Source organism: Symphalangus syndactylus, chromosome 15 (assembly GCF_028878055.3).
Source record: "Symphalangus syndactylus isolate Jambi chromosome 15, NHGRI_mSymSyn1-v2.1_pri, whole genome shotgun sequence".
Taxonomy (NCBI): Eukaryota; Metazoa; Chordata; class Mammalia; order Primates; family Hylobatidae; genus Symphalangus; species Symphalangus syndactylus.
Genome location: NC_072437.2, coordinates 97112352 through 97135641, shown reverse-complemented (window position 1 = coordinate 97135641; position 23290 = coordinate 97112352). Strand labels below are relative to the sequence as shown.

At 38.9% G+C, this 23290-nt stretch overlaps 1 protein-coding gene across 1 annotated transcript in view; it reads right to left on the bottom strand.

Annotated features, from left to right (window-relative positions):
• Window positions 1-23290, bottom strand: part of FRY (FRY microtubule binding protein) — a 453339-nt gene that overhangs the window by 411100 nt on the left and 18949 nt on the right. The gene's annotated exons all lie outside the window — the stretch shown is intronic.

Below are 23290 nucleotides of genomic sequence, written 5' to 3'. Positions count from 1 at the left end.
AGATGACCGGAGGGGTTTTACTCCCTCCCTTATATGTGCCAACATTTGGAGCTCCACAGGCCTAGGAGGAGTTGAGTGGAGTCTTTCTCCCGTACCTCTAGTCGTACCCACTAGATTACTTGGAAGCAGAGAGATCTTTTTGAATTAAAGTGATCTGAATCCCAGTCCCTTCCCTCTCAAAGTTATTAACATACCTTGGCAGAGGCTAGATGGAAGAAAGGACGGAGTTGCCTAAGGGAAGAATCCCCCTGAAGGCAGGAGGAGATGGGACCAAGGCAACTGCCTCTATACCAAGAGCTAGACTTTCAAGGGTGTATTAGTCTAGGTCCATGATTCTAGAATCTGCTCCAAGGCAGATGCTGGTGGGCAGCAGGATGATGCTCTCAGTGTAGGTGAAATGAGATAGCCAGGCCACTGGTGCCCTTGTGACAGAGCTCTTGCCCTTGAGGAACCACTGCAGCCTGGGGGAACCAGCAGGACCTGGTCCAGTGGTAGTGCCAGTGAAGCGGCATTGGCAGTCGAAGTGGCCGTATTGTGCCACTTCTCTGTAGTCTTGTTGAATTTCAACAAGTGGCAAGACTGGACCTCTGTCTTCAGCCATGGCAGTAATGGAACACCAGGACCAGCAGGGTTAAGGGGTTTTTCCAGAACCTCATCTCTGTGGGACTGTCAGGGCATTCAATTCCCTTAGGACACGGTCGCAGGAGCAAGAATGTTATCACTCAAGGGGCCAAGGTAGCCTGGCTTTGGGAACTTCTTGGTCTCCAGCCTTTTCCAGCAAATACAACACAGAAGGAACCATATCATTTTCCTTTTAGGGAGCAGTATGTGACTCTCTGCACCAAGGTGCATGGACAACATTACAGATTTGCTAGAATCTTTGCTATGCTGATGGAGGCAGGCAGGGCTAGTGTCAGCAACATCTGGGCCAGCTGCAGATTGTGCTCCATTAACAGCACAAACATCAAGACTGACTTCAAGACAAGCATGAGCACCTTTGTGATTTACTGAATTCATCAGGAATGGGTCCCAAGTGGTGGTATTATGACTGGATGGCCTGTTTAGGGTTGTACTTTGAAGAGTAGGGGTACACTGCTTGTCCCAGTGAACCTGGAGTCTCTAGTTTCTTTTCTTCCTGTTTTCCCCACTGATTCATTTATTAGCAAATATATATGGTTAATTATGAACAAAATACTGTCACCATACAGCTTAGGCTGAGTGATTATGAAATGATTAAACAGAAAAACCTTGAGCAATACAGAAAAATGTTTATGGGTGGAATGTGGGAGGAATTATAGAGTTGAGTTCATCCTCAAAACAGCTCTCTTCTGCCAAAAACTAGATCAGGATATGAACTTAAACCCATTCTCATTTGTCACAGCCCAAGAAACAAGATTAGAGAGAAGCAGCCTTACAGAGAGGGAAGAGGGAGTCACAGACAGAATAGAAACAGAAAGAGAGGAGAGAGAGAGAGAGGTGGGGGTATTCTTGGTGTAATAAACAGCTGCAGCAGGCATCTCACAGAATGTTTTAAAATCCATGTGGTGTATAAATTGATACAAGAACTTCAAAGCAAGCTAATGACGACTACATTCTTTAAAGTCTGAATCTGAAGCAATGTGAGAGGGAAGCATCTCAGAAGCCTGCCATAAAGGATGCAAGGAAGCTTCAACTCTGTCACAAAACAAATGAGACCTGCAGAAAAGGATCAGCAAATGTGAACCATAAACAAAAAGAGTTCTGAGCAGACTGCGATGCTAAAGAACACTAGGACAGTAAGGGATGGGGACACGAAGGAAGAGACAGTCAGTGTAAGGTGGACCATGATATGTGATTTGCCTATTGTTAGGGGAAACATGATTCGGTCTTTCTCAGCTAGGTCTTTACTTTTCTTTAGGAAATCTGAGTTAAATTCTACAGGTAGTTTTATACATTCCCAAATTCCTATTAAGGTGCAGGTGCTCAGACAGGGCAGATCTGATCAGAAACATCCTGGCTTTTCCTTGTCTGAAGGACCTTTACATATGGTGCTGTGGAAAATACAATAAAGAACAAGAAATTGACTCTCTCTATCCTCCGCCCCACACCCGAACAGGAAAAGTGAATACTTTATATAAATGACAACAATAAGATGTTAAAACCAGTAAGCCCCATAAAAGAAACACTGATAAAGCACTGTGAGAATTTGGAATAAGGGCAAATGATTTCTGGCTGGAGATGGAGGCAGGGAGAATTTTGAAGGCAGAGGTTTTGTAACCAAGAAAATGTAGCGCAAAAGCTAAAAGCCTGGGCTTTGGAGCAAGAAGCTTGGACCCGAGTCTGGGCTCCTCCATCTGTTGGCTCTGTCACCTCAGGCAATTCACTAAACTTCTCTGAATCTTAGTTTCTGCAATCGGTAAATGCAGCCTGGAACAATGAATCACTCAAGGGTTACAAGTATGCACCTCCTGAAAGGACACAGACCCATGCACCTGATGGGCATGCTCAATTAGCGTTAGCTGCGATTACTGTTATTACAGAAGAAGCATCTGTCGAGTCTAGCCCCAAAGGCCATGGATGATTTTGGTTTGTGAGATGAGGGCAGGGCTGTGACAGAGAAAGCTACGACAAAGCCACGGGATAAGACGGTGTGTGATGTCGCTGTTCTCTCATCTGTCCTCTCCACCCTCTTGCCCTGTTAAAGCAAATGCAATGATCTGGTTGGAATGAGAAGTGCTGTGTGTCCTTACATGACCTCATGGCAGCTTGCTCCTCCCGCATGTGTGAGCATGTGTGAGCAAGGGAGAGGGGGTGAGGGGTGAGGAGAAAAGGCTTAACATATTCCACTCTTTGTGCACACAGGCATGCAAGTCTTTAGTGAGATTCCTATTGTGGCTGTGCAGCTCAATCGACTGATTCCTGTAATGCAAAATTTAATATGCACTCTACGCTTCCTGTTTTATCTCTGGGCTCAAACAGGAAACATGCTCATTTGCCTAGCATCTCCTTTAAACCTACACACTGTGACCCTATTATGTTGGAATCTGACCAGCAGGGCTCACTCTCTCCCCCCAAAAAGTTACATGCTTAGAACAAGTGAGTTTAAAAAGCTAGAGTCCCTCACGTTCCAGAATCATGTTCTTAGAGCCTTCCAGTCAAGTTACAGTTTCAAACGAGTGGGAGTTTCAACAAGGCGACTGCTATGATGGCTATCAACCTGAGGAGACTGTGATTCTGTGAGTTCGGAAGTTACCTTGTGAGTTCAGTTAACACAGATATGTCATTTGTTTCTGAAGGACATGCGATGTCAAATTAAGATGTCTCTTCATTTCTCTACCTTCCCCCTCCCCTCCCCAAAATATAGGTCTGGATAATAATCAGAGCAATTAAGAGTATTTCATGAAGACCTTGAAGGCTTTCAATTCAATTCAATTCATATTTATTGGGTGTGCATTATGTGTATTTAGGTCATGAATAGAGTCCTGCTAGGAATGCAAAAGTGCCCATGACGGCTTCTAACCTTTCATGTTTTACAATCTATTTGCAGAGACAAGACAATTAAACACATAAATATTACTATGCAACATTGTGCCAATCACTTAATCTTTCTGTGCCTCGGTTTCTTGATCTATGAAAAGATGAAGTCGTTTTACCTCATAAAGTCATTGTGAGGATTAGCTGAGTTAGCACGTGCAAAGCCCTTAGAGCAGAGCATGGTGTGGAGTATTAATGATTAATTATTGCTATCCTAGTTGTCAAGAGGATTCAGTTTTAATACCTCAGCATGGCACACACAACTATTCTGCAGACTCATCTCCTATTGCTCCTCAACAGTTACCCAGGTGCCAGCCATATCAGACCAGTGCAGTTGCTTTTCTTTCCTTACCTTGAAGCAACATGGCTTTAGAGGCTGACAGACATGGGTTCGAATCAGTTTCACCAGTGTATAACACATTAATAACGTAACTCACACTTCTCACACAAAACGTTTATTTGTCTGTCTCCTCAAGTTGACTTTGAGCCTCTTGGAGGCAGAGACTTGTGTTTAATTCATCTTTGTACCCCAGAGTGCCTAGGGCTCTGAAATTTGCTCAGTAGATATCTGTTGAATGAATGAATGAATTAACAAAGGGCATTGCTAGTAGCAGGAACATCACAGGGAAGTGAAGGCATAGGGGTGTGAGGGTCTGGCTGATGTGTGTAAGGGAGTCTGAGGACTAATGTGAAAAGCTAGGTGAGAAGCATGTTACTGAGAATCATGCATCCCAGGCCGGGTTCAGGATTCAAAACTGAGAGCAATGGAGAGTCAGAGAAGGCTTCCAAATAGGCCAAGAGTAATGAGGAGCTAATCCAAACTACTGGGCTGACTGCAGGAGGGGAAAGAAAGGGCCAGGTCTAGGAGACATTGAAGAGAGAGACAGTAGAAGTTGGTAATTTGATCGATATGGAGGAAAAATGGATTCATTAACTATGAAGTGAATGACAGTGTCAGGAGAAAGTTTATGGAGAAAGTTGAAGAGTGTTCTTCATAATAAATCTGCTTTGTTAGCAACACAGTTCTTTAAAAACTTTCTTTCCATTTATAAAAATAACATACTTCTATTCTGGAAAATTTGGAACAGGCAGAAAAGTATAAAGAAAATTAAAATTACTTGTAATCTGGCCATCCAGAGAAAACTGTTTCTAACACATTGCTGATTTTCATTTAATCTTTTCTCAGTGCATACACATATATTTAACACTGCTATACCATTGTTACAAATTTATACAATGACACATTATACAAGCTGCCAAATTTACATTAAACACATTTTAATAAATATTCCCATTTTAATATTCTTGAAACTCCTAATTTTTAATGTCAGCAATAATGTCAGTATTGGTGAACCATAATTTATATAAATAACTCCTTATAGTTGTTCATTTGGGTGATCTTCAATTTTTCACTACTACAAATAATTTTGCAGTGAACACTGTGGTATATAAATCTGTACTGGCATTTCTAACTATTTTCCAAGGACAGGTTCCTATAAATGCAGTTACTTATACTTTTACACATTAGTTTTACATGTTTAAAGTTATTAGCACCTGTTACTAAATAACTTTCCAGAAAGGCTGTATCACCTTATACTCCCTGTAATTTGGCCAGAATTGAGGGTTACCTTATAAAAACAACCAAAAAACCTAGTTTAATTGTAGAAACTGTCTTGATCCTATTCATCTTAGTTTGCATTTCTTTAATTACTAAAAATAATGACCCGTTACACATTTGTTAGCCACTTACATTTCTTCTTTGTGAAGAAAAATCATACCTCTAATCACGTCTCTTGCCATTATTTTATTTAGTAAGGTTTTTAAATTGATTTGAAAGATGTATTCATATATTGTATTAGTGTGTTCTCACACTGCTAATAAAGACATACCCGAGACTAGGTAATTTATACAGGAAAGGTTTTTTTTTTGTTTTGTTTTGTTTTTTTTGATGGAGTCTTGCCCTGTCGCCCAGACTGGAGTGCAATGGCTGGCACTATCTTGGCTCACTGCAACCTCTATCTCCTGGGTTCAAGCGATTCTCCTGCCTCAGCCTCCTGAGTATCTGGGATTACAGGCACCCACGACCACACCTGGCTAATTTTTTGTATCATTTAGTAGAGATGGGGTTTCATGTTGGTCAGGCTGCTCTCGAACTCCTGACCTTGTGATCTGCCCGCCTTGGCCTCGAAAAGTGCTGGGATTATAGGTGTGAGGCACTGCGCCCTGGCCAGGAAAGAGGTTTAATTGACTTACAGTTCCACATGGTTGGGGAGGCCTCACAATCATGGTGGAAGGCGAATGAGGAGCAACGTCTCATCTTACATGGTGGCAGACAAGAGAGAATGAGCCAAGTGAACGGGGAAATCCCTTATAAAACCATCAGATCTCATGGGAACAAACTCACTATCATGAGAACAGCGTGGGGGAAACCACCCCCATGACTCAATTATCTCCACTGGATCCCACCCTTGACACATGGGGATTATTATAATTCAAGATGAGATTTTGGGTGGGGACACAGCCAAGCCGTATCTTATGTTAGCCTTTGTCTATCATATTTGTTGCGAATATTTGACTAATGTGTGTTTACATGTTATCATATTTTCAACATGTAGAAATTTTGTATGCAGTTTCATTTATCAATGCAGTTAAATGTATCTATTTTCCTTTTGCAATTTTTTTTCATTGCTTTTATGACTTTATGCTTTCCTCAAGCTAAGATTTGCTTCTCACCTATATTTTCTTTTTTATTTTTATGGTTTTCTCTTCTGCATGTAACTCTTTTAATCTATCTTGAATTTATTTTAGTTCATAATGTGATGTAAGGCTCTCAAACAATGGGAAGAAACTATCTGTAAGTAGCAACTTGCAAGCCATTGAGCTGTGTTCATTTTTAAAACATGAGACTGGATAAACTGGGCCATCTACAATTGAGAACTAACATAGAATCTTGTTTGCTTTCTTGGTCTCAAGATAACGTCCTCTTCAACAATAAAACTTAATACACCATGTGACAGAAACTAAGAGTCTTGCTTTCCTAACAAAGCAAATCTCTAGAGAATGGAAATAGGAAATGCTTGTGTCTTTCTCTGGTTGTTGAAATCTGGTAACTCTGAATAACAGACATTCACATAGTTACTAAGCCAGGAAAGGTCACTGAAGATGCTGTGCTTCAGGGGGTGGTGCTGCCTCTTGAGACTAGATATCCTATTGCACTTGGGATTCTCTTCCCACCTCAATTTACTCTGAGAGGAAGACAAGAAGAATTGGACTTCTAGGGCATTTCAGCACACATGGAAGACGACGAAATAAAATCATCATCATCATATAGATAACAGAAAAGTGAAACAAATTTGCTCAGTGGCTGAGGCAAACTTTTATATTCAGTTGATCATTTTAACTGAACTGGGGAATCATATTGCTGGGGTTCAACAAGGCGCTTACACATTTCCTACATTACTGGAAAGTTTTTTTTAAAAATCTCAATAACACAAGAATTCCCCAGCATATAATGAGTTTGGCCCAGATTAATCTAGGACATATATTTTTCTCATACATATTTCATTTTATCATGTTACCCTTACTGGTCAGTTGGTTCCAGAAGACAAGAGTGGATGTGTAGGGGAACTGAGGGGCCAAGATATCACGTGACTTGCCAAGATAAGGGTCTACGGGTTCCGAGCTCTAAGTCCTTCCTTTATTATTATGCTACCTCAAAACATACTATGAATAGCCTGGGATAGTTTTAAAAGCTCCAGACTACAATACTGTGACCTTGGATATATCATTTAACCTCTTTGGGTTTTTAAAAAACATCATTTATTTTTAATTGTGGTAAAATATACGTAACATAAAATTACCATTTTAACGATTTTTAAGCATACAAGTCAGTGGCATTAAACACTTTCACATTGTTGTGAAACCATCACCACTACTCATCCACAGAACTCTTTTCATCTTGCAAAACTGAAACTCTGTACTCATTAAAAAATAATTCCCTATTCCTTCTCCTCCCAGCCCCTGATAACCACCATTCTACTTTCTGTCTTTATGACTTTGACTAGTGGAGGTATCTAATAAAAGAAGAATTATACAGTAGTTTCCCTTTTGCCAGTGGATCTTTTTTCACTTAGTATAATATTTTTAAGATTCATCCATGTTGTAGCATACATCAGAATTTCCTTCAAGGCTAAATAATATTCCATTTTATGTACAGTCCACATTTGTTTATCCATTCATCTGTCAGTGGAGACTTGGGTTGCTTCCACCTTTTGGTTACTGTGACTAATGCTGCTATAAATATGGGTGTACAACTATCTCTTCATGTCCTTGCTTTCATTTCTTTTGGGTACATACCCCGAAGTAGGATTGCTGGATCATATGGTAGTTCTAGCTTTAATTTTTTAAGGAACTGCCAACTGTATTTCCATAGTAGCTTGTACCATTTTACATTCCCACCAGCAGTACACAAGGGTTCCAAATTCTCCATATCCTTGCCAAACTGCTTCTTTGGGTTTTATATATCACCTACTCATCCATTCAAGTGCTGGAGATACAGTGTGGAATAAGACAGATGCTGCCTGCCTTCAAGAAGACTGCATTAGGGACTTTCAACAACAGCTTTGGTGGGATGAATGTTAACAACAGGGGAGAGGTGAAGTAAGCTAGAGCAACGAAGTAGTTTATCCTAGAGCCTTCCAGCTCTATGTTCTACAGGCACAGGAAGGTGGTAACGGCAACCACTGAGTTGATTCTAATGTGGAACCCATTCCACAAATTTAAAAGTATGTTCAAACACACTGTATTTGTGAAAAAAGGGATCTTTTATTATCCTTCACCAAACCCAATACAGCTTGTTAGATGAGTCAGAAACCCTTATATGGCTTAAAATTTGAAATCCCAGGAACAGAGGCCACAAACTGGCAACCTGAAGGCCAGCATGGTATGATGTTTACATTAGTTGCCAACATTTAAATATCAAGAATAGGACTCCGGATTTCTGGCTTCAGAAAATCTGGCAGCACTAGGGCTAAGGCGGGAACCGGCTGGGCTGAGAGCAGCCCTGTGCATGTAGAAAGTGGCAGTTTGCTACAGGTCCCAGGTGACCCGTTTCAGTCGTTTTCTTGCCTGCTTGGCCCCATGAGTCTTTGCTTTCAGAGCTTCGAAGTCCAGCATGGTAATTGCCAGTACATGTGCTACTGAGCACATGAAACACAATGCACCCTGGTTTTCAAAGACTCAGTTTTTTTGTTTTGTTTGTTTTGTTTTGTTTTTTTTTTTGACACAAGGTATCATTCTGTCACCCAGGCTGGAATACAGTGGTGGGATTTTGGCTAACTGCAACCTTTGCCTCCAGGGTTCAAGCAATTATCGTGCCTCAGCCTCCCAAGTAGCTGGGATTAGAGGTGTGCACCACCACGTCTGGCTAATTTTTGTATTTTTTTTTTTTTTTTAGCAGAGATGGGATTTCACCATGTTGGCCAGGCTGCTCTTGAACTCCTGCCTTGGCCTCTCAGTGTGCTAGGATTACAAGCATAAGCCACTGTGCCCGGCCGAAAAAAAAGGTTTTAATTCCATTAATAATTTGTTATATGAATTATAAGTTAACATAATGTTTGACATATATTGCACTAAAGAAAATGTATTAAATAAATTTACCTGTTTCTTTTTACTTGTTTTAATGTGTCTAGTGGAAAATTTAAAATTATATATATGGCTTACATTATAGTTTTATTATGTAATGCCACTTTAAGGCTTCTTCTAACATAGACTATCTAGAACTTTCTCCCCATAAGAAATTGTCATTTGAATTATGTCTTATTAATTTCTTCTTATAATGCATAACCACATATTTCATTTATTAAGCAAGAAAACAAGCCCAAGGGGGATATTGATCATTTAAATAAATTGTAGCTCACATGAAAACATCTGACATCATAGGCCTTATATTATCTTCAAACACATTTATTCCTCTCTGGTGGATATACTAATACAACATACCTGAAAACGCTGCTCTGAAACTTTACTACCACTCCAATATGTAACTCCTATTTTCATTTAATTAGTAATCTAAGGTACTTGTAAGTTACTTAAATTTTTCACATTTGTTTATGTCACTTAATGCACTTTAAAATGAAATCTAATCCATTCATATAAACCCTCTTCACAATTCTTTTTGCTAAAGGCTTAAAGGCTGCTAGCATAACGAGCATTTCATAGTGGCCATTAGTCTACGATTTTATTGGATACATTCCCTTTTAAAAGTCTTCTAACTTAATTAAATAAGTGACTGACTGTTAAAATTAATTTCCAGCAGGTATGAGACAAAGGATTCTAAGCCAAGAAAAACAAGGGAACCATTCTAATTGATCTTTTGGTGTGTGTGACAAAGACAACCGCCTAAATTACTACTATTTTCTTAGCAAATGAGATGCATTAAAATTAAATGAGATTTTAATTTTAGTATAGAAGTCATAGGTGTGTAAGCTGATACATATGCTTCCAGATGACATTCACTCAACACATAAGGTTGAGGAAATTAGGTGTTCAATTCAAGTATGACTGAAAAGGAAAACACAACTCTGAAGAAAAACTGTGTTGAAACTGTACTTTCCAATTTGCATATTTACTGACATAATCCATCTGGCAATTGTATGGACTTCTCACTCTTGTTTATCAATGTAACTATCTGAGAAATTTCTGGGGTGGCTTCTAACTTCACTGGGACACGACAGAAGTTTGTCTTTCTTTGTGTCCTTTTGTTCTCCCTCCTCTCTCTCTTCTGGTCACCTGTTCTTTCTCTTATTCTACCCACCCCAACACCTCCAAGTTTCTTCCAATTTCACCTGTTTTTATAAAAAATATTTTTATTATGATTGAAATAGCCTGATGCCACAAGTTCTAGGGCCATATATTATTGCTAAAGAAGGATCACTCTATGTAAATCTGACTTTCAAGCAAGTAGATGTCAAAATAGTAGATTTCCAGTGTGCATACCAGGGGCTCATTCCACTATCTGTGAAGCCCTCATTAGAGGTGTTTCCATCTTGATCATAGGACACAAAAGGACATCCTTTATGAAACGGGTAACAGGACAGATGAAATGATGGCACAAGGTTAATGAGGCCTAGCTCTGTTAATAGAAATTTCATGCAGTAGTGAAAGAGAAAAAGCAACCCATCATCTTATTATAGGCCTGGGAAAGTCTTTGTTACTGTAAAACCCCATGATTCTTCCAAGAGAAAATTGTATAATAAAAATGATGTGGTAGGATATACATTGCTAACAAATCCCTAGACATCTTTCAAAATATTTCCACTCTTCCATCACTTGAGCTACCTTTTTTTTCCCTAAAATACATATGCTAAAGTCTAGTTATGCCAATATAGCTTCTTTCTTTAATTGCCTGCCCACTTCCATTCACTGACATTTCACAGGGGCACTTAGAACTCAGTGTATCTCATAGACTGAAGAAAGGCTTTAAATAAATCACAATTGGCCAAGCACAGTGGCTCATGCCTGTAATCCTAACACTTTGGGAGGCCGAGGCGGGTGGATCACTTGAGGTTAGGAGTTTGAGACCAGCCTGACCAACATGGTGAAACCCTGTCTCTACTAGAAATACAAAATTAGCTGGGCGTGGTGGTGTCCGCCTGTAATCGTAGCTACTTGGGAGGCTGAGGCAGGAGAATCACTTGAACATGGGAGGCGGAGGTTGCAGGGAGCTGAGATCATGCCATTGCACTCCAGCCTGGGCAAAAAAAACAAAACTCCATCTCAAAAAAAAAAAAAAAAAAACACCAAAAAACATAACAGCAGTGATGAAACAGGCAAGATTGCCTTGCACATGGCAGGAACTATGCTGGGTTTTCCTGTGCATTTCAATAAAAATGTTTATGTCTCACTAAATAGGAGAAAGAAATATTTTAGACACCTCTCAAAACCTAAAAGCTCACCAAATTCAGAGCTGAGAAGGAAGCATGGCATGCCTTTATGAACTTACACATCAGGAGAGTCAACTATTTTCTGAAACATGAAGCTGGCAACAAGAACACAAGAAAACCTTTGCTCTTAGTTTTAAAAATAATGCATATTCCCAGCTGCTTCCTCCTACCTGACACTCAGTAAAGATTCTAAAAATTACTACCTAAAAGTTCTATCTGATTTTCATTTGTGCCAGCATCAGCTCAATATCTGAGAGCATTTTCAGGATTTAGATTCAGAAGGAGCCTTTGCAGACAACATTACCAGGAAGTACCTACTATTAAGTCTTGACTGTATTAATCCTTTTATATGGTGAATACTGACTCTAAGATGTTCCATGAAAACACGCAGTAAAACAGCAATAATGAAACTAGTAAGAGACATGCATGAGTCGGAAAGAGTATACATTACTAGGATATGAATATTTCAAATGTATATACAGTCTCTGCCAGTCTAAGAAAGCAGTAGCACCTTGAAGTTCTTGAGAGAACTGCTCTAGTGCCCAGATAAGAATGACTGGTAAATACAGTAGTAAGCATACTGCTTGCAAAAACAATGTTTACCATAGTGTCACTCAGGAAATGGGTTGAACAAAGGAATAAAAATGCCTAAGGAACTTAAGAGGGTTGGTACTCAAAAAAGCACAGGACCCAACTTCACATCCTCAATCCACTTCCTTAGATACATGACCCTGATTAGTCCCTTAAACCATAAGCCTCAGATTTCTTATTGGTAAAATACAGATAATATCATCTGCCCCTTATGGACAACTTATGAACATTAAGTTATATAACATACGTCATGCCTAGCACTTACAGGCACTCATTATGTTGCTCATGTAAGCAAATCTATCTTGTCCACGCTATTTATTTCTTCTTTTATTATAAATATAGAAATTGGAGAGTATGCTGAGATCTCACATAATCATCAACTCCAAACTGTGCATAAATTAATGAGATTTCTGCATTGATAATAAAAGCAACAACCCAAAGGCTAATTATATTTATCTCAATCACTTAATATTTTTTCTTCTAATATATTTGCAGTCTTGTTTGAAGGCAATGTTTAGAAACAACCCACTGCATCTAGACTGTATATCTTCACTCTCTTACCACTAGGTACTATATACCATATCTTTAATTTGGAAGCAAATCTAGACTTTTTTGGTGAGCAGGGGCAGATTCAGAAACAGATCTGGTAATATAAAAGATAAACCCTGATGCACATGAATACTGACGTCTCAAAGCTTATGTTTCCACATAGGCACAGGGTGTTTCCTCATCAAAATAAATCTCACTTCCATGATCTGAAAATTCCAGATTTAGCTCTGAACACCTCAAATTTGAACCACAGGCTCCTATGGAAATTACATCTCAAAGTCAGAAATGTTAGAAATGTTACCCTCGGGATAGCAGCTTGGTCCTGGGTTTCTATGATATCTACCCCACCTCACATGGTCTAAGGCTAAAACTTAATTTCACATGAAAAAAAATCACTGGAAAAGCTTTCCATTGCCTTTATTTATTTTTTTAAGTAACTCTTTAAAAAAAGCAAAAATGTGTTTTAATAAACAAGCTCAGATATTATCTACCCAGAATTAGCTCTCGTCTACATGCTAACATGAGCCTAGGGGCATTACTGACAACTTTACAATCATTTACAACTTCCATGTTATACAGGAATGCACAGGAAAAGCAGGGAGACAATTTGAGCATTACTTCCAGACAACTGAGATAGAGCTTTAAATATAAGTGTACATACATATATGTGTATACACCCATCCATCCGTAGAACACACACACACACACACACACACACACACACACCATGCTTTCTCTATGTATTTTTTGAATGGATTATTTATCTAGCTATCAAACTACTTATGATCTATTCTCTCTCTCTCTCTCTCTCTCTATGTGTGTGTGTGTGTGTGTGTGTGTATATTTGATCCTTTCAAAATACTGTACATACACATGATTAGGTCTCTTCACAAGTCAAGCATTGCATCGAGTTTCAGGGTTAGCTATTGCAACATCAGAATCCCAGATTCCTTTTCCACTCTGGTCCACACCCAAGGGTAATGCTAGTGCTCTTTATCTGACTTAGCTTCAAGTTGCCACTGTATCTCAATTCCATTTGTTATTCAATCTGCACTCAACTCAACTACATTTAAGCTAAAGTTATGAGTATATTTGGAAATACATTCAGCCATCGATCATGATCATGATTGAACACATTATACTTTGAAAGCTGTGTCTTAGCAATATCCATACTTTATTTAGCATAGAGAAAAGAACTTAATGCAAATTATCAAACTATGAATTTGGATGCCTTTATTATACCTTGTATCAAACAATTGTTAACATGTGTTTAAGAAAACATTTACCAAAAAAGCTTAAAATAATAAATGGCTAGTGTCATGCAAATTTATCTCTGATGCTCTAGTATTAATTAGCCCCACAACACTTAAACTTTTCAATATAGGGTATATGTGGCATTTGTTGACATTTCACTTGAAGTCCAGATTTTTGTTTAATCCTTTGAACAGCAGATCAAGAGCTATGCCTTTCATTAAGTAATGATTCAAAACTATTTAAAAATAGGGTTGATTCCTAAAATAGGATTTTTCCATTTGACTGGCAACAAAAGGTCCCTGTAGATTTGCCTATACTGGCAAGGAAAAAATGAGTCTATTTTGGAGTTAATATTTCAAGTGGGCTTTCGTTCTGCCAACACCCTGAATTTTCAAGTATGGTACTAAAGTAGAAATGTTTAAAACTCACACAACAATATATTTGTGGAGTAAGGATTAGAATATCATAAATTGGTTACTATTTAATATATCTTAAATTCCATTAATTCTATTGATGAGAGGCAACCCAGGCTGGGTATCTCAAAACTGAGCTAGAAGTTACAGACTCACATTCTTGCTCTATTAAGTAATGCACACACACATATGCACATACATTTATAATAACTTGGGCAGATAACTAATGTTGCAAAATTGTTAATGCCCTGACATATGTCAGAGCATACTAATTAAACACAAAGACAAAAAAGTGCAGGAAATGTTTTAAACCTTTCATATCATCAATTAAGAATGTCACTTTCTCAAACTAATTTTCATAAAAGCCTCTTTTGAACCAATGGCTCTTCCTGATAACACTAATTTCTTTTCCTCCCCTTTAACAGAAACCTGTGATATATTCTGTGATAATCATCATTTTCTTCTCTAGTACTTTACTGAATTTTTAAATAAAATTTTTTTCTTTAATTTACCTTTATGTTTCTTAATTAAAGTCAGAATTTGGCTTCTTGTGAACAATGCTAATTGCCTCTATTATACCTTTATCCTCATTAAACTATGGGTGGATTTTTTTAACTAAGACTTTCCTCATCATTGAGTCTCTCCTGGAATTTTATCAATGGCTATGCCTGTAGAGGATTTCCCACTAATCTTTCCAAGTGCATGTTCAAGGCAGGCCATTTATAAACTTAAACTCACTAGGAGGCTCATATTTCAGATCCTCAAGGAACACACTGTTCTAAAGATCGAATGGAGTTCCAGAATCCACTCTAGTAGATTATTCTATAAGGGAATCAAAATGCAAAGCAAACAGAACCCAACACAAAACATCCTACCTGGAATGCAGACGGAGCATCCGTTTCAAAAATTTCTTGGGGAACTCCAGGTTGCAGGATTGCAGGGAACACTAAAAGATGTTCTGGACCCTCTGACTTCCCTTGTGAGTTTAGTGTACACATAGCCTTAAGGACTTTGCTTCCTCTTGCTTGTGTGAATTTCAAAAAGTAAAATAAATTCCACTGTTTGTCTAATTGTCAAACATTAATTGCCTTTTTTAAATCGATTACCTGTACTCAAATTATATCATCCACCTTATGTTCCTAGGTCGCCGGTTCTACTGTCCACCCCAGATCTCTTCATCCTGTGGAATCTTGCCTCTCTACTATCTCTGCAGCATCTTCTCTGAGGCAGCTCATCAGCAATTCAAATGTAACTTGACCAAGATTGCTGTCTGCAATTTACCAGGACTTTCCCCCAGTCTGCTCAGTCTTGTCATCTGACTCTTACCTTTCTGATTCTCGTCTTCCTCTAACTCCACTCTCATCGATTTGCCTCTCTGGACACAGAGCCTCAATTCTATTGAAGACATATTTTCATGCAAGGTTCTACAATATTCTTCAATAACTTTCCACTCTTTTGGAATCTATACAAGAGAGGGGTCCTGCTTTTCGGATCCCTTAGGGTGGCATTAAATACCCTACGGATACAAAGTCAGTGCAATTCTATGTGTAACTGGCAGGCTGAAATGTCTTTTCCAACCTTGGGTTTATTATACAAGTCATTGCCTAATTACCTTGAACAGGAGAAAGAACCCCTGACCCTGCAGTAGAAACAAGGCAATTTGTGTCTCATGTTTTACATTTGATGATTTATAAATACAACTGATGTTATCAAGTAATATTCTACTGCACAATGTTTAAGTCCCCTGGCATGTATATTCTAAAGAAATAACACTCACAGAGGAGAGTGAACAGAGGGTTCCAATACCCCAAAAAGTACCTCCAGCAGGAGCAAAACAGGAAGAATATGCACAAATATGGACAGTATGGACTTTAATAATCCAAATGTGCCTATTCTTGTTGAAATTTAAATTACAGATAATATGGCATTCCTGGAAGGTTTTGAGAAATACATGAAACAGGTTTTTTGTGAACTTAGATCAGGAGTGGGTTGGCAATCTAAAAACAGAAGAGAAATAAATTAATGTCTAGATGGAAACTTGATATTTACTTCCCAAGTGGTGAATTCGCTTTGAACTTGTCATGAGAACTGGGTTCACTTCATATTCTTCTATTCTTTATATCGTTACGGAAATCTTTAAGTGTGGGAAGGATCTTCGAATTCATTGATTGCAACCCTCTTGTTTTACAAGCATGAAAACACAGAAACACATCAGGCAACTCCCTCACCAAGACCATAAAGCTAGGCAGGAGCAGCAGCGAGCTTAGAATTCAGGGCTTCTGGGTGTCTGTCCAGCATTTCCTCTATCGCCAAGGCCTGTTTATGTTCTGGGAGCCACCCTATTTGTATCTCAATTGTGACATTTCTGCCCTCTATTCCAGCTTTGAATCAACAAGGCCCTCTTCTTTGAATCTGTCTATATCTGTGTCAATCTATCTGTCTGTCTGTCTGTCATTTTAATTTTAGATCTGGTACCTTTTCCTGACTTGTGAAAAAGGTGATTGGGCATACCCAGACAACTGGTATGGCTTGGAGAGAGGCAATCGATTCCTTTATTCTTAAGTCTTGTATATGTGGAGGGCTCTATAGGTTAGGATTTTGTTGTTGTCCTCATTATCCATTTTTTTTTGTTTCAGGCCACCTTCCTGAACTGTTTAAACTAGCCATTTTCTATAATCTGCATATATCCCTGCCACCCCATCTGGGGACTCCTACTTAGGATACAATTTGAGAAGATAATCTTCTTATCGCTTTGATCACATTTCACACCAAGTATTCTGGGTTGATTTAATCATCTTGGTTTCTTGATCCCAACCTGGAAATTTCTCTTCTGCATGGAGTTAAACCCTTTATTTTATTTACTCACTCCCCTTCCCCTTTGACAATATCATTACTGGGCTGAGGAGGGTCACTTAGAACAGGTTAACTTCCTACTTTTTATTCCCAGATGAACTGCTGAGCTTCCAGCTGTATCCCTACCACCCAGTAAATCAGTTTCCATTTCGTTCAGTCACTTGAATTTTTTACCATAATGCTTCCCGTTTTGCATTACACTTTCTCAGTGTGTGTTAGTTTCAATGCTTTGCTTTTATTCCTCACTCATTAATCATCTCTCATTTGACTCAAAGCCATACTCCTTCCCAAAGCTTCTCTCCCTATTCCTTCCCATTGTTAACATTCTATGGTTATATTTGGATCAAGTTTCTGCTTTGCTGGTGATGTTGATCATTTTAGTAGAAGTTTGCCTTTCACTTGCTTGCTTCAGCATCTCCTGCACATTTTAGATAAGATAAACACACTCTCAATCTCAGTAGTGAGGGAAATAACTTTTAAGCCATCCCTGCAAGAGTAGACATGACATGAATATAGGTGTGCTGATGGCTGGAACATGACCTCAGCTCAGATGGGACCTTATGGTGCAGGACTGGGCTAGATGTGGCTATGTGGGCTTGCTGGTCTACCTTCCACTGTCCCACCTTGGTGTGTAATATAGCCCTGGGTACTCTGTTCCACATGCAGTAGGTCCTTAGTTAATACGTGCTGCTGCTTGTTGTGGCAATTATCTAGTAGGGGATCTCTAATAGTATTTCCCCACCCCAAGCATAATTGACCACTCCCTCCTTTAAGCCACCACTGAAATATGTTTATGATTCCATTACTGTGCTCCTAACATTTGCAACCATACACATTTCCTCTATCCAACTAAGAGATCCTTGAGTATCTGATTCATATTTGGATTCCCATAGTTGGGGCTTACCAATTGCTACAGTTTGGATATTTGACCTTTCGAACTTCATGCTGAAATCTGATCTCCAGTGTTGGAGATGGGGCCTAAAAGGAGGTTTCTGGGTCATGGGGTGGATCCCTCATGAATGGCTTGGTGCCATCCTCGTGGTTATGAGTTCTTGCTCTGGCGGTTCACACAAGAGCTGGTTGTTTAAAAAGAGCCTGGCACCTCCCTCTCCCTCTTGCCTCCTCTCTCACTTTGTGATCTCTACACGTTGGCTCCCCTTCCACCATGAGTGGAAGCAGCCTGAGCTGCTCCCCAGAAGCAGATGCTGGAGCCATGCTTCTTGTATAGCCTGTGGAACTGTAAGTCAAATAAACCTCTTTTCTTTATAAATTTCCCAGCATCAGGTATTTCTTTACAACAGCACAAGTGGACTGAGACACCAACTGATCAACAAATGACATGTCTATTACTTTCCTGGAAAAGCTCCTTTACTCCTAACCCTGGGCCTCAATGCACAACTTCCATTTGGTAATGTTAACTTTGTTTGCAAATATACAGTGTGACAAATTGCTGGGAAATCAGAATGGTCCAGGGCTTTTCATGAGTGAAATACACTTTAGAGGATTTGTGCCACATATCCAACACAACTAGAGAATATTTGCAGCATTGCTCCAATAAGTGTAGCAGTTGCCCTGGGAAGGGGTGGAAAGGAAGTTTGTAAAGTAAAGCAGTAACTCCTTTCTATCTCCAATAAGTACGCCAGTCAATTGTAGGCTACAGTTGGCATACGGATCAGTACTGAGAGACGCACATCTGTCAACTAGAGTTCTGTGTTATCAGCTACACCTCTATCACGATCCAGCCCTTCAACGGCTCCATTAAGACTGGCCTCTTAAAGAAAAGTGAGACTAGGAAAAGGAAGGAAAGGGGCAGGAATTAGGCTGCTTGGCTGAGGGAAAAATCCAAAATAAATGTCAACATCTGGACCTTATTTCAACTGATCAAATGGCATGTATTTAAGACAAGCTAGTTTTCACCTCCACTGCCCATCTCAGCATACCTTCCTCCATATCACCAAATTGGCATTCAGCTTTTCTACATCACTGTCTTCTATTAATTTGTCTAGAAATCTGACTTGCCCACTGTATTTGTGAGATACTGGAGGTTGCCTTTTTATTCCTAGTCCAGTGTCTGATCTTGTGGGCTCTCAGGGAATGTTTGTTGAATGAATAAAGGCTGTGTAGGTGCCCTAATAATAGCAAACACTTAGCAGCACTTCCTGTGGGCTAGATTTCATAAACATTAACTCATTGAATCCTCATTAACATAGATACTGCTCTGTCTCCCATTTTATGAAGGAGGAAGCTGAGGCATAGACAGGCTAAGTGACTAGCTCTAGCTCATAGAACCTAAGCAGTCTGGCTCCAAAGTGTGTTCGTTCCTATGTTTCCTCTCTGTTTCATATATTTTAAGTAAAAATAATGTCTTTAAAGTAAAATGTTCCCACCAGCCCAAAAAAGGAAATAAATGTTCCACTATGGAAGGTAAAGAAAACTATACAATTACTAAAAGTAACAGGACTTTTAGAATTTCTATGACAATCTATGGAAACAAATATTGCTGGCAGCCTTGAAACAGCCCAAGTATTTCTCTACTGCTTAGAAGAAATTGTAGATTTATTTTGTTTCTGCCTTTTTATTAGATTTCATTATTTCTTTTTAGTGTAAGGACTCTGAATTTTGAAATATGATTTTAAATGTTTACATATTTAAATTATTTGCATTCTCATCATGGATTTGCATATACCTTAACAGTGTCTACGAAAATACAGTAATAAATATAGCTTTGAAATATTTCAGGATACTTGAACCGAGCGTAAAATTTCAAAGAGTTTATGCTTAATGCCATATTTTTTGGAAGACTATACAATCACATTCATTTTATCTGAATACAGCAACTTTAAATCAATGCATTGTTCCCCTAGGGTCACTATTTCTCCTAAACATAAAGAAATACACAATCTCTTGTATCATTATATTAAAATGTATTTGGAAATATGTTATCTTTCCATATTTCAAAAAGAATATTCAATAAAGTAATGTTTTCAAACTTAAAGAAGTTTCAGAAGATTCATGGTAAGAAATATATATTATAATTCAGTACATACATGGGTATATATATTTATTTGTGTGTATTTATTTTTTGCAAGATATTTAACCTCACAACACACAATGCACTTTAATTTTTTTTTTTTTTTTTTTTTTGGAGACGGAGTCTCGCTCTGTCACCCAGGCTGGAGTGCAGTGGCGCAGTCTCGGCTCACTGCAAGCTCCGCCTCCCGGGTTCACGCCATTCTCCTGTCTCAGCCTCTCCGAGTAGCTGGGACTACAGGCGCCCGCCACCACGCCCGGCTAATTTTTTTGTATTTTTAGTAGAGACGGGGTTTCACCGTGGTCTCGATCTCCTGACCTTGTGATCCGCACTTTAATATTTTTACTATATTCTATTTTTAAAAAAAATTGTTGGGGGCTGGGCGCGGTAGCTCACGTCTGTAATCCTAGCACTTTGGGAGGCCGAGGCCAAGATCATTTGAGATCAGGAATTTGAGACCAGCCTGGCCAAGGTGGTGAAACTTCATCTCTACTAAAAATACAAAAATTAGCCAGGCATGGTGGTGGGTGCATGTAATCCCAGCTACTCGGGAGGCTGAGCCAGGAGAATCATGTGAACCCGAGAGACAGAGGTTGCAGTGAGCCGAAATGGTGCCACTGCACTCCAGCCTGGGTGACAGAGCGAGACTCAGTCTCAAAAAAATAAAGTTGGCCTGGACTCACTAAATTGATTTTCTGAACCACTGATGAGTTATTAATGGTTCACGATCTGCAGGTTTTCAAGACTGAAGAGGTAGACTCCACATTTTCTGTCTTTGATCCTGGAAATGCTGGGTTACTCTCTTACTAGTGGGTCACCACTGGTTCTAAGGAAGATCAGCTGTGGCCTCAGGCAGCCAAAAGAGGTCCACATCAGTGTGGGGTACACTTACTCCATTTTCTAGGGACAATGACCTCTTGATTAATTACTTTGCAAATTACTCATTAAAACTTGGCTTTGCAAAGTTAGTCCTTGGTCCAGTTATTGCTGCCAGATTTCCTGTTTACACTGAACTCAGTATGTTAGGTTATTGTCCCCACTGAAAAGTACTTCGGACAAGGAAAAAAGGTGAAGCCAAGCAAGAAACAGATTCCGAGCATCATTTCCTGGTGTGCTTCAGCAAAGAATTCATGAACAGCAGGTGAAGTCTGGAAGCCTGCTGCAGATGCTAAAGTGACCAGCATCATTTTATAGCAAATGGTCCAGAAGGTTAACACAGTGTGATGAGTCCACACTGGTTTCTCCTGGCAGGCTCTGACAGTGCAGCCCACTGGTCACTTGAGAGATCTCTCAGAGAGGGGTTAAGATGAACATTTTCTAGATTCCTAAACTAGAAGGCAGAGGTAAAGCACTCTTGAGCATGCACTGATGTATATTTTCTCCTTGCATAATCATATCTTCCCCCTAAATCATATGGATATGGATGTCTGCATCAATTAAATTAGCTACTATAGGTACATTCATGTTCTTCATTTTAGAGTTAAGAAAAGCTGCAATAAGCAAGAAATTTTTCTTGGAGGCATGCAAATGATTAGTTTCTCTCTCTCTCTCTCTCTCTCTCTTTCTCTCCTCCCTATACCACTCTCAGGAGGATTATAGACCAACCTTTTTATCACATAGTTTTTTTGTAAGGAGGCCACCCATTTATATACTGGCGACTTGGCTTCATCTAAGATGAAGTGCAGTTTTTCAGCTGATGCCAAATAGCATTTTGCAAACCCCCACAGTACACAATATAGGGTGGTTCGGGGATGTTTACCCTAGGGTCACACATTTCAGCCATTAAAACCATAAATCAATATTAAGAGGTACCAAACTCTGGTCTTGGAGTCTTATCAATATATATGTAACCCACCAGGGAAATTCTATACTACCCAAGAGAGCTGTAGAGCTTAATTTTCTTTATGTCTAACAAAATCAGCCCTGCTTGATTCCATTCCTAAGACCAAGAAAACAACTTTGAGCCTTGTGCAGTTGAGTACTTAATAGTATTCTTTGCTCATTGTTTTTTCCATGTTCACCCTCTGTCTTCAACAGCCTTGATCAAGGGCTGGTATTCTGTCTTGAATTTTTCTTGTGTCATTTCCTACTACCCTTTATTATGCCCTCCTTAGGCAAGAGTATATACCCAGCTCCTAGACCCTGACCAGCTGATTTCTGGGCCTACATAGTATATGCTAGTGGAGAAGTAAGTGGATTCTAGGATGGAAGCATGTTCGAAGAGTAGGGCCTTGCGGTCTAAGGAAACTTACACTCTTCTAGAATTACACATCAAACAACTAATAAAAGTTGTCTTTGATCCATTAGAAAGTCTTACAAAGCACTGTCTGCAATACTGTAATATCAAGTTCAAGTGAATATTAATAAAGATTATTAGTAAGAGACAATCAGGCTATGGGATTTTAAAAATATTTTTAGTAAAATATTTTTAGTAAACAGTATTTTTGCAGCAGTTAATTTGTAAACACCTTAGGACAGCATGTTGGTCTAAACATAAAACCTTTACAGCTTTACAGCACTATCAGGTTTTGTAATTCTCATTTTGAGACACACTATCATGCACAGGAAATCACACTGAGTATCTTCCCTTCAGATATTCTGAGTAGAAGTATTTACTGGTCATACTGGTAGAAAATATAACACATTTCTGTGGGCTAAAAAGTTACTACATAAACACTACAGGAAAACCTTTCCTGTGTCTTATGTCCCAAAACACAATTAACTAGTATAAAAGTAGAATATTCCCCAAATGAAAAAATTCTATAAATCATTTAATTTTATTTTTCTGATACTCATACTTAAATACATTTTCTTCATTGAGCAAGAAAGAAGACAATAAGCCAAACAAATATAGCAAATATAGAGGTAGAGAAAATAAGCCCCACATTTTTTCTAGTACCTGGATTTGAATATTATATTTCTAATTATAGAATTATAGGCAGGGCTGTTGAGTCTAGAATGAAACATTAGTGAGAAGAGATCATTTCCTGGGTAAAGTCGAGTTGATCATTTCCTAAAGTATCATTAATCTTTCTTTTTTTTTTGTCCTATCAAGACATAAAATGTGGATACCTTTTAGTTTAATGATGCAAGTTTCCAGGTAATCAAATTAGAAATGCAGAAACACAATACATGGCCCAGTG